General features: G+C 38.2%; 1 pseudogene; it reads left to right on the forward strand.

Moving 5' to 3' along the window:
• The first annotated feature begins 8 nt into the window (after nt 1-8).
• LOC108178707 (speckle-type POZ protein-like pseudogene) lies at nt 9-9,696 on the forward strand (annotated as a pseudogene).
• Nucleotides 9,697-12,010: the final 2,314 nt, after the last annotated feature.

Here is a 12,010-nt window from a genome sequence, read left to right on the forward strand (position 1 = left end):
ACGGCAGCATGGATGAGTATAGCACGACTATAGGGTAATGCCCATGCATTGATCACCTTGGAATAGAGGAGGTGAGGCTGTGATTACTTCAACAGAGGTAATCATATCTCCCTTCTGCTAAAATAGAGATATACGATGCCCAACTCAGGTGTAACCCCAGATACTTGCCCCACATTGGAGCACAGATCAGAGCTCCCAGACCACACCCAGCACACAACTCTGGGGATTCACTGTAAGAGCAGATGCCAACAAAACCACAGAGGCATAGTTCAAAGATAAAAGCCATCAGAGGAATAAAACCAACAAGTCTTTCCACAAATACATAAAAATAAACACAGAAATTTAAGAAAAAAGAATAAGGAAGACAGCATGAGACCCCCCCCCAAAAGAACACAACAACTCTTCAATACTAGAATATGAAAATGAGGGCCTGCGCAGGTTAATGCCCTGGCCTGAAGCGCCACATCCCATATGGGCACCAGTTCTAGTCCCGGCTGCTCCTTTTCTGATCCAGCTCTCTGCCTCTCCTCTCTCTGTGTAACTCTGACTTCCAAATTAATAAATAAATAAATCTTTTTTAAAAAGAATATAAAAATGAAGAGATTGATGAAATGCTTGAAATGGAAGTCAAAAGATTAATCATAGGATTACTCAGAAGCAATCAGAAGCAAGTTCACGAAATAAAGAAATTCATACATGACATGAATGAAAAAATCTCCCATGAAATTGAGATTTTGAAGAGAGAACAAAATGAATTATTAGAAATGCATAATCCTATATGTCAGATAAAAAATGCAGTGGAAAGCCTTAACAACAGACTTGGCGAGACAGAAAAAAGAATATCTGAGCTAGAAGACAAATCTTTTGAAATATTTTAGTCAGACCAAAAAAAAGAAATTATGAAATTAAATACAGTATTGGAGACTTATGGGATATTATCAAATGACCCAACAGGAGTTCCTGAAGCTGTGGAAAGAGAGAATGGTTTAGAAGGCTTATTCAGTGAAACAATTAGAGAAAGCTTCTCAGATTTGGAGGAAAAAAAGGGATGATCAAGTACACAAGGCATATAAAACTAACTATAGATATGGCTAGAAAAGATCTTCACCAATGTCAACATTGTAATCAAACTTTCCACAGTAAAAAATAAATAAAAGATTTAAAATGTGCATGAGAGAAATGCCAAATTACTTTCAGAGGATCTCCAATTAGACTCACAGCTGATTTCTAATCAGAAACCCTAGGGCTAAGAGAGAATGGAGACACATAATCCAAGACTTAAGAGAAAAAAACCGTCAGTGCCGGCGCTGTGGCACAGAAGGTTAATCCTCTGCCTGTGGCACTGGCATCCCATATGGGCTCTGGTTCTAGTCCTGGCTGCTCTTCTTCCAATCCAGCTCTCTGCTATGGCTTTGGAAAGCAGTTAAAGATGGCCCAAGTCCTTGGGCCCCTGCACCCATGTGGGAGACTCAGAAGAAGCTCCTGGCTCCTGGCTTCAGATCGGCGCACCTCCAGCCATTGCAGCCATCTGGGGAGTAAGCCAGTGGACAGAAGACCTTTCTCTCTGTCTCTCCATCTCACTGTCGGTAACCCTCTCTCTCAAATAAATAAATAAAAACATTAAAAAAACCGTTAACCCAAAATACTGTACCCTGCGAAGCTCTCATTTATGATTGAGGTGAAATAAGATTTATGCAAATGAAAACAAATCAGCATATGAAAGAGTTATCCATATATGGACCTACCATATGATCCAGCCATCCCACACCTGGAAATTTAACCAAACCAAAAGAAATCAGCATATGAAAGAGCTATCTCTACCTCCATGTTCATTGCAGCTCAATTCACAATAGCTAGGATATGGAATCAACCCAGATGTCCATTAAATGATGACTGGATGAAAAAATTATAGTATATATACATTATGGAGTACTACTAAGCTGTAAAAAAAGAAAAAAAGAAAGAAATCCTGTCTTTTGCCACAAGATGGATGCAACTGGAAACCATTATACTTAGTGAAATAAAGCAGTCCCAAAAAGAAAGACATCACATGTTTTCCCTGATGTCAGGTAACTAAGAGAGTACCTAAAATGTAATGTATTGTAGTGAAATGGAAATTTTGAAATTCATTGATTGTGTATAGCCCTTATCTCTTCTGCTGAAGAATACTATTTTTTCTTTCATATTATTTGTTGAACTCTTTGCTTATTGTAGGGCTAACCTTATGAGTATAAAGTATACTTAAAATAGATCCTTGCAAAAATTGAATGGGAATAGGAGATGGAGGAGAATACTTGGAGCATGGACAGGAGGGAGGGTAGCATGGGAAGTATCACTATGTTCCTAAATGTGTATATATGAAATACATGAAACATGTATACCTTAAATAAATTTTTAAGTTTTACAAAAAGACCTATAACAAATAGAAATTGAAAGAATCTGTCAGCAACCACTCAGCCGTACAAAGGAAGCTTAAGGATGCATTACACAAAAGCACAGAAAGGTAGTCATCATAATGAAAGAATGTGAAAGCTGAAAATCTCCCAGTAAAGTACAAAGGAAATTCAAAACAAACAATAGGAATATTTACTGAAAAATAAGCAGAGCCATGTCATTACTTTTCATTAGTAACCTTGAATGTAAATGGCCTAAACTCTCCAATTAAAACATGCAGGCTGACTGAATGGATTGTAAAACAAGACCCATCTATTTGCTGCCTACAAGAAATACACCTCCCCAAAAAATATACACACAGACTGAAAGTGAAAGGATGGAAAAAGATATCCCATGCTAACAGAAACCAAAAAAGATCAGATGTAGCCATCCTAATACCAGACAAAATAAACTTTAACACAAAAACTGTTAAAAGAGACAAAGGGGCACTACGTAATTATTATGGGATCAATTCAAGAGGAAGATGTTAGATAATAAATATATATTCACCCAATTCCAAGGTGTCTGGATATTTAAAAAAGTTAATAGATCTAAAGGGACACATGGACTCCAATACAATAATAAAGGGGACTTCAACACCCCACTTTCATCAATGGACAGATCAACCAGACAGAAAAATCAACCAAGAAGCAACCGAACTAATTTACACTATAGACCAAATGGACCCAAGTATCTAATTGATATCTACAGAACCTCTCATCCCACAGTTGCAGAATACACATCCTTTTCCTCAGTGTGTGGAACTTTCTCTAGGATAGACCATACACTAGGCAATAAAGCAAGTTTCAGCAAATTCAAAAAGATAAAAATCATACCATGTATCTTCTCAGACCACATTGGGAATGAAATTGGAAATTAACAACTCAAGAATCCCAGAGAACATACACAAACACATGGAGACTGAACAACACATTCCTGAATGAACAGTGGAAATAGAAGAAATCAAAAGAGAAATCAAAAAATTTCTGGAACCAATGATAAAAACAATAAAACATATCAAATTTCATGAGACATAGAAAAAGCAGTGTTAAAGGGAAGGATATAGCGTTGGTGCCTACATCAAGAAATTCCAAAGACATCAAGTAAATGAGCTATCAATGCACCTCAAGGACCTAGAAAAACAACAACAAACCAAAAACTAGCAGTAAGAAAGAATTAAAATTAGAGAAGAAATAAACAAAATTGGAACTCCAAAAAACACAAAAGATCTGTTAAATGAAGAGATGGTGTTTTGAAAACATAAAATTTATACACTATTGGCCCAACTAACCAAAAAAGGGGAGAAGATCTAAATCAAAAGAATCAGAGATGAAAAAATAAATGTAACAACAGATACTACAGAAATAAAAGCAATCATCAGGAATTACTACAAAGAGCTATATGACAACAAATCAGAAAATCTAGAAGAAATGTGCTGATCCCTGGACACATACAATCTACCAAAATTGAGTCATGAACACATAGAAAATCTAAACAGATCAATAACCAAGATAAAATAAAACATCCTTTCATGATGCAAACCTTAAGCAAATTGAGTATAAAAGAAACATTACTGAAAGCAATCAAGGCAATTTATGACAAAACCACAGCCAGCATCTTTTTGAATGGGGAAAATTTGTAACAATTACCACTAACACTCAGAACCAGACAAGGATGCCAACTCACACCATTCCTATTTAATATAGTCCTGGAAGATTTAGCAAGAGCCGTTAGGCAAGAAAAAGAAATCAAAGGGATACAAATTGGAAAGGAGGAAGTCAAATTATCCCTATTTGCAGATGACATGATTCTGTATATAGGAGAACCAAAAGACTCCACTAAGGGACTACCGGAACTCATAAAGAATTTGGTAAAATCGCAGGATATAAAATTAACACACAAAATTTATAGCCTTTGTATACACAGACAATGCCATAGCTGAAAAACAACTTCTAAGATCAATCCTATTCACAATAGATAGAAAAAAGTAAATACCATGGAATAAATTTAACCAAGGAAGTCAAAGACATCTACGATAAAAATTGCAAAACATTAAATGAAGAAATAGAAGAAGAACAAAAAAGGAAAAATAACATTCTATGTTTGTCGCTTGGAAGAATAAATATTATCAAAATGTCCATACTACCAAAAGCAATTTACCTATTCAATGTGATCCTGATCAAAGTGAAAATGGCATTCTTATCAAATATAGAAAATTGCTAAAATTCGTATGTAAACACAAGAGACCTCGAATAGCAAAAGCAATCTTATATAATAAAAAACAAAGCCAGAAGCATCACAATGCCAGACTTCAAGACATACTATAGGGCAGTTATAGTCAAAACAGCCTGGTACTGACACAAAAATAGATGTGTAGACCAAAGGAACAGAATAGAAACTCCAGAAATCAATCTAAGCATCTATAGCCAACTTCTCTTTGACAAAGGAGCTGCAATCAATCCCGGGATCAAGGATCTCTTCAACAAATGGTGCTGGCAAAATTGAATCTCTTCCTACAGAAATATGAAACTAGACACCTACCTTACACCTTACACAAAAATCCACTCAACATGGATCAAGGGCCTAAATCCATAACCCAATACCATCAACTTACTAGCGGACAAAGGGAAACTCTGCAAGACATTGGCATAGGCAAAAACTTTTTGGGAACAACCCCAGGAGCACAGACAATCAAAGCCCAAATTGACAAATAGGATGAGAAGATTCTGCACTGCAAAAGAAACACTCATCAAAGTGAAGAGGCAACTGACAGAATGGGAGGAAATATTTTGAAATCTGGAAACTGATAAAGGATTATTATCCAGAATCCATAAAGAGCTAAAGAAACTCAACAAAAACAAAAGAAACAATCCAATTCAGAAATGGGTAAAGGACTTGAACAGTAATTTTTAAAAATAGAAAATTCAAATGGCCAACAGACACATGAAGAAATGCTCAGGATCATTAGCCATAGGATAAATGCAAATCAAAACCATGATGAGGTTTCACCTCACCACAGTTAGAATGGCTGTCATACAGAAATCAACAAACAACAAATGCTGGCGAGGATGTGGGGGGAAAGGTACCCTAATCCATTGTTTGTAGCAATGTAAACTGGTGTGTCCATTATGAAAGACAGTGTGGAGATGCCTCAGAAATCTGAAAATAGGCCTACCATATGACACAGCTATCCCACTCCTGGGAATTTTCACTAACAAAATCAAATCAGTAAATGAAAGAGTTACCTGTACCCCCACCCTCATGCTCATCGCAGCTCAGTTCACAACAACTGAGATATGTAATCAACCCAGATGTCCATCAATTGATGACCGAATAAAGAAATTATGGTATAAACACATTACAGAATACTGCTCAGTGATAAAAAAGAAAGAAATCTTGTCTTTTGCAACAAAATGGATGCGACTGAAACCATTATATTTAATGAAGTAAGGTAGTCCTGAAAAGACAGATACTATATGTTCTCCCTGATCTAACTAATAGAGTATTTAAAATGTAATTTACTGGAGTGAAATTGACATTTTGAGATTTGATGATTGTTTGCAGCCCTTGTCTCTACTGTTGAGGAACACTTTTTGTTTCTTCATGCTATTTGTCGAACTCCTTACTTAGTGTAGGTTAATCTTATGGGCATAAAGTAAACTGAAAATAAATCTTAGTAAAATTAAGAGTGGGAATATGAGAGGGAGGAGGAATAAGTGGAGAGCTTGGGCTGTAGGGACGGTAGGGTGAGAAGTAGCACTCTGTTCCTAAAAACTGTACATATAAAATACATGAAATTTGATGCCTTAAATAAAATTTTTAAAAGTAAACACAAAATTATTTTAATTATAGATTGCACATGTTTATGAGGTGCATCTATTAACTCAATACATATATTCAGTTGATGGTGATCAAATCAGGTTAATATTTCCAACTCCTTTTTTAAAAATTTTTATTAAAACTTCACAATTGCACAAATCTATGGGGATTCTTGAAACCACTGTGTAGTATTTTTATGGGAACTATGTTATTTTTTTGTTTGCATATTTTAGTAATGCCAGACATTACAAGAAAATCAGCTGGTTTTAGGTGTAACATCTGGTTTCATTGGTCCTCTGGCTTGAATTGTCCTGTGACTATCTGAAGGGATTTAACTACCACAAGCTCTAAATCTCAGATGGGATGGTGCCATGCCACAAATCATGCTTTCGGTGCTTATTTTAAGTCATACTCACATTACCTGCCTTAATTTCAGCATAAAAATGAGTCCAGGGGGCCAGTGTTGTTGTGTGGCAGGTTAGGCTACCAATCGTGATGGGTGCCAGTTCAAATCCTGGCTGCTTCACTTCCCATCCAGTTCCCTGCTAATGCACCTGGAAAAGCAGTGCAAGATGACCCAAGTCCTTGGGCCCCTGTATTATGTGGGAGACCTAGCTGAAGCTTCTGGCTTCTGGCTTCTCCCTGGCCAAGCCCTGGCCATTGTGGCCCTTTGAGGAGTGAGCCAGCAGAGAAAAGATCACCTAATCTCTCTCTCTCTCTCTCTCTCAAATAAAATAAACAAATCTTAAAAAAAAATCTTGAGTCCAGGGACTTGCATTGTAGTGTAGCAGCTTAGAAGCCTGCATCTCATAAGGGCACCAATGTGAGTCCTCACACTCCACTTCCCATCCAGCTCCTTGTTAATGCACTTGGGAAAACAGGAAAAGATGTTCAAGGTTCTTGGGTCACTGACACCCTTGTGGGAGACCTGGATGGAGTTCCAGGTACCTGATTTCCACCTGGCCCAATCTCAGGGGGGTTGCAATCATCTGGGGAGTGAACCAGCAGATGGCTTATCTCTGTAATTCTCTCCCTCTCCACCTCTCCTACCACTCTCCGTGATGCTGTCTTTCAAATAAAGAAATCTTAAAAAAAAAAAATTTAAGTGCGAACATAGCATATGGCTTTTTTGGCTTGTTTTACAAATGAAAATTTTTCATCATAGTCAATGAAACAAGCCAAAATGCTTGACATTGCAGTATAGCAGGTAAACAAAGAAAAAAAAAAACCCTCTTAAGCAATCAGAAGAGAATAGGTTAGATGACAATCAGAAGCAGGATCCTGCAGGCAGTCAGCAGGAGGAGGGGATGTGTGTGGGCAGCGGGGGCTGGGGTTCCTAGCCGAGTGTTTGTTTAACTTGTTGATGAAGTTTTTTTGTTTGTTTGTTTGTTTGTTTTTTAACAGGCAGAGTGGGGCTGGCGCCCCGGCTCACTAGGCTAATCTTCCACCTAGCGGCACCGGCACACCGGGTTCTAGTCCCGGTCGGGGCTCCGGATTCTGTCCCGGTTGCCCCTCTTCCAGGCCAGCTCTCTGCTATGGCCAGGGAGTGCAGTGGAGGATGGCCCAAGTACTTGGGTCCTGCACCCCATGGGAGACCAGGATAAGCACCTGGCTCCTGTCTTCGGATTGGCGCGGTGTGCCGGCCGCAGCGTGCTGGCCGCAGTGGCCACTGGAGGGTGAACCAACGGCAAAAAGGAAGACCTTTCTCTCTGTCTCTCTCTCTCTCTCTCTCTCTCTCACTGTCCACTCTGCCTGTAAAAAAAAAAAAGGCAGAGTGGACAGTGAGAGAGAGAGAGAAAGGTCTTCCTTTACCGTTGGTTCACCCTCCAGTGGCCGCCGCGGCCGGTACACCGTGCTGATCCGAAGGCAGGAGCCAGGTGCTTCTCCTGGTCTCTCATGCAGGTGCAGGGCCCAAGCACTTGGGCCATCTCCACTGCACTCCCTGGCCACAGCAGAGAGCTGGCCTGGAAGAGGGGCAACCGGGACAGAATCCGGCACCCCGACCGGGACTAGAACCCGGTGTGCCAGCGCTGCAGGCAGACGATTAGCCTATTGAGCCACGGCGCCGGCCAACTTGTTGATGAAGTTTATGGTCAATTAACTAGAAAGGAGCACGGTTCCGCCTAAGCTGCTACCACAAAGACTCACTGTCATAATCGGCCCCTGCCTACTCATTGGTCACAATCTAGGTTCCTGGGAGCACGCAGCTGCTGCCTTTATGGGAGAGAAGCCTTCACTGAGGCTGTTCGCGCACATCCAGTACAGTGTTCAAGTGTGAGACAAAACAAATCCTAAAAGACTACAAATAAAGAAACTGACCCCACCTTTACCTGATACGTCTAATAGTCCTACAGCAGAGAGCTGGTGTTATACACAGGTTAAAGTAATAAAATTTTCCTACATATGGAACATTCATAACTTTAGTTTTTGTAGACAAGAAATAGGTGAAGTGGTAAGAAGTTCAACATTTTCATCTGGCCCAGATGACAAAATTAAATGGTACCTTGAGAGTATACCCAAAGGGATTAGATAATGATGGTATTGACTATTTGTCTTATTTACTTTTAGTCATCTGCTCTAAAAGTGAAGTTCAAGCAAAATTCCAGTTTTTCCTTCTGAATACTGAAAGGGAAGAAACAAAAGCAATAGTAACCAAAGAGCATATCAATTTGTGCAAGGCAACTACTGAGACTTGAAAAAATTCTTTAGAAGGAATTATTTTTGCTTGATGAAGCCAATGATCTCTTATCAGATGAAATATTTACAGTATTTTGTGAAGTGAGTGTGGTTCGAGATTCAATAAACACATCAGGACATACTAATACAAATACTTTGAAGGTGCCTCAGTGTGAACTAGCAGAAGATTTAGGTAATCTCTGGGAAAACACAAAATTTACAGATTGCAGGTATTTTTGTGAGAGGACAAGAATTTAAAGCTCTTAAGTCTGTACTCACAGTCAGATCCCCAGTTTCTAATGCAATGTTTGAACATGAAATGGGAGAAAGCAAAAAGTGTCTAGTGGAAATAAATGATTCAGACTCTGAAGTTTTTAAAGAAATGATGAGATTTATTTATACATGGAAAGCTCCAAACTCGATAAAATGGCCAACAACATATTGGTAGCTGCAAATATGCACTGGAACTACTGAAGGTCTTGAGCAAAGAAGCTTTGTGTAGTAGCCTCTCAGAAAATGTCGTTGATAACTTTGTCCTTGCAGATTTGCACAATGCTGAACAGCTGAAAGCACAAACCACAAAATTTATTAATAGGTGCAGTGTATTTCAACCACTTTGTTGGGACAAACTGCTATGGCAACTGACATAGAGGAATTGTCAGGGTGCAAGACCATAATTCAATCACACCCTTAGAAGCAGATGCCTTCTAAACACTAACATCTAAACAGTGTGTACAATTTGGAATTCCACGCAAGAGGTTAAAATAATCCTGACATCATCCATGAATGGTAAAAAAAAAATTGAATTGACCTTTACTCCTCCAAGTACAAAATAATTTTGACACACAAACCATAATGAAAAGTTGTATTTGTTTTTTTGAAGCATTTTTTTTTATCTTTTTTTTTCTTTTTTTTTTTAACTTTTATTTAATGAATATAAATTTCCAAAGTACAGCTTATGGATTACAATGGCTTCCCCCCCCATAACGTCCCTCCCACACGCAACCCTCCCCTTTCCCACTCCCTCTCCCCTTCCATTCACATCAAGATTCATTTTCGATTCTCTTTATATACAGAAGATCAGTTTAGCATACATTAAGCAAAGATTTCAACAGTTTGCTCCCACACAGAAACATAAAGTGAAAAATACTGTTTGAGTACTAGTTATAGCATTAAATCTCAATGTACAGCACACTAAGGACAGAGATCCTACATGAGGAGTAAGTGCACAGTGACTCCTGTTGTTGACTTAACAAATTGACACTCTTGTTTATGGCATCAGTAATCACCCTAGGCTCTTGTCATGAGCTGTCAAGGCTATGGAAGCCCCCTGAGTTCACCAACTCTGATCATATTGAGACAAGGCCATGGTCAAAGTGGAAGTTCTCTCCTCCCTTCAGAGAAAGGTACCTCCTTCTTTGATGACCCATTCTTTCCACTGGGATCTCACTCGTGGAGATCTTTCATTTAGGTTATTTTTTTTTTCCCCAGAGTGTCTTGGCTTTCCATGCCTGAAATACTCTCATGGGCTTTTCAGCCGGATCTGCATGCCTTAAGGGCTGATTCTGAGGCCATTCTATGAGTCTGTTGTGTATCTCACTTCCCATGTAGGATCATTCTTTCCCTTTTTGATTCTATCAGCTAGTATTTGCAGACACTATTCTTGTTTCTGTGATCCCTTTGGTTCTTAGTCCTATCATTATGATCAATTGTGAACAGAAATTGATCACTGGGACTAGTGAGATGGCATTGGTACATGCCACCTTGATGGGATTGAATTGGAATCCCCTGGTATGTTTCTAACTCTACCGTTTGAGGTAAGTCAGCTTGAGCATGTCCTGAATTGCACATCTCTTACCTCTCTTATTCCCACTCTTTGTATTTTTTTCTTTTTCTTTTTTTTCATTTTTTTATTTTTTTAACTTTTATTTAATAAATATAAATTTCCAAAGTACAGCTTTTGGATTATAGCAGCTTTTTCTCCCCATAACCTCCCTCCCACCCGCAACTATCCCATCTCCCGCTCCCTCTCTCATCCCATTCACATCAAAATTCATTTTTAATTATCTTTTTATACAGAAGATCAATTTAGTATATACTAAGTAAGGTTTTCAACAGTTTGCACCCACACAGAAACACAAAGTGTAAACTACTGTTTGAGTATTAGTTATACCGCTAATTCACATAGTACAACACGTTAAGGACCGAGATCCTACATGGGGAGTAAGTGCACAGTGACTCCTGTTGTTGATTTAACAATTGACACTCTTATTTATGGCGTCAGTAATCACCCGAGGCTCCAACGCCGATCTTATTTAGAAAATGTCATAGTCAAAGTGGAAGTTCTTTCAAGTATCATTTCTGAAATGAAAAGACTTGAAAGTCATTACTCTCCTCATTACAACAATAATAAGCTAAACAAAACAATTTGTGGTTTATTCTTCAGCTTTCAAATAGACTGATTAACTCACTTCAAGGCCTTAGATTATCTTCAATGATTTCTCTTGTTCATATAATATTTCAAAATTTTATTGTGCCTTGTCATTTTGACCAATGCTATGGAGGATTGCACTAGCTCCAAAATGCACTAATACTGATAACTGAAGATACCAAGGTTTAAAAGAATCTTCCATTATTTTGAGAAAAGAACGTTGACTTATTTAAGAGTCTTGCCCTGTGCTATTGCAAAGTTTAAGTATAGGTTCTCCTTAAAAGCACTTGCATTGGAGATATAAGTTCTTTAAACTGCTTATCTTCAAAGTGAGTTATGACAATATACTGCTTTAATACTAATTTATTTTTCATTTCAGGAAGCAAATATGCAGTGAGTTGGCCCAAACTTTTCAGAAAATTTGTGATATTTGTCTCTATGTTAGCTGTCCAATGAACTGTGGGCTTATCCAAGTTTAAAATGATTGAGAACTGACTGAGGTTAAAATTTCAACAAGACAGAATGTTTTGTGCTAAGGTAATTTTTAAAAAATTTATACTGAGCTGCATTTATATGAAGATTTTTGTATGTGCTAAAATAAGGATAAACAGATGTAAATTTAATAAGGATACATATTAAGAAAGATACATG

This window comes from Oryctolagus cuniculus, chromosome X (assembly GCF_964237555.1).
Source record: "Oryctolagus cuniculus chromosome X, mOryCun1.1, whole genome shotgun sequence".
Taxonomy (NCBI): domain Eukaryota; kingdom Metazoa; phylum Chordata; class Mammalia; order Lagomorpha; family Leporidae; genus Oryctolagus; species Oryctolagus cuniculus.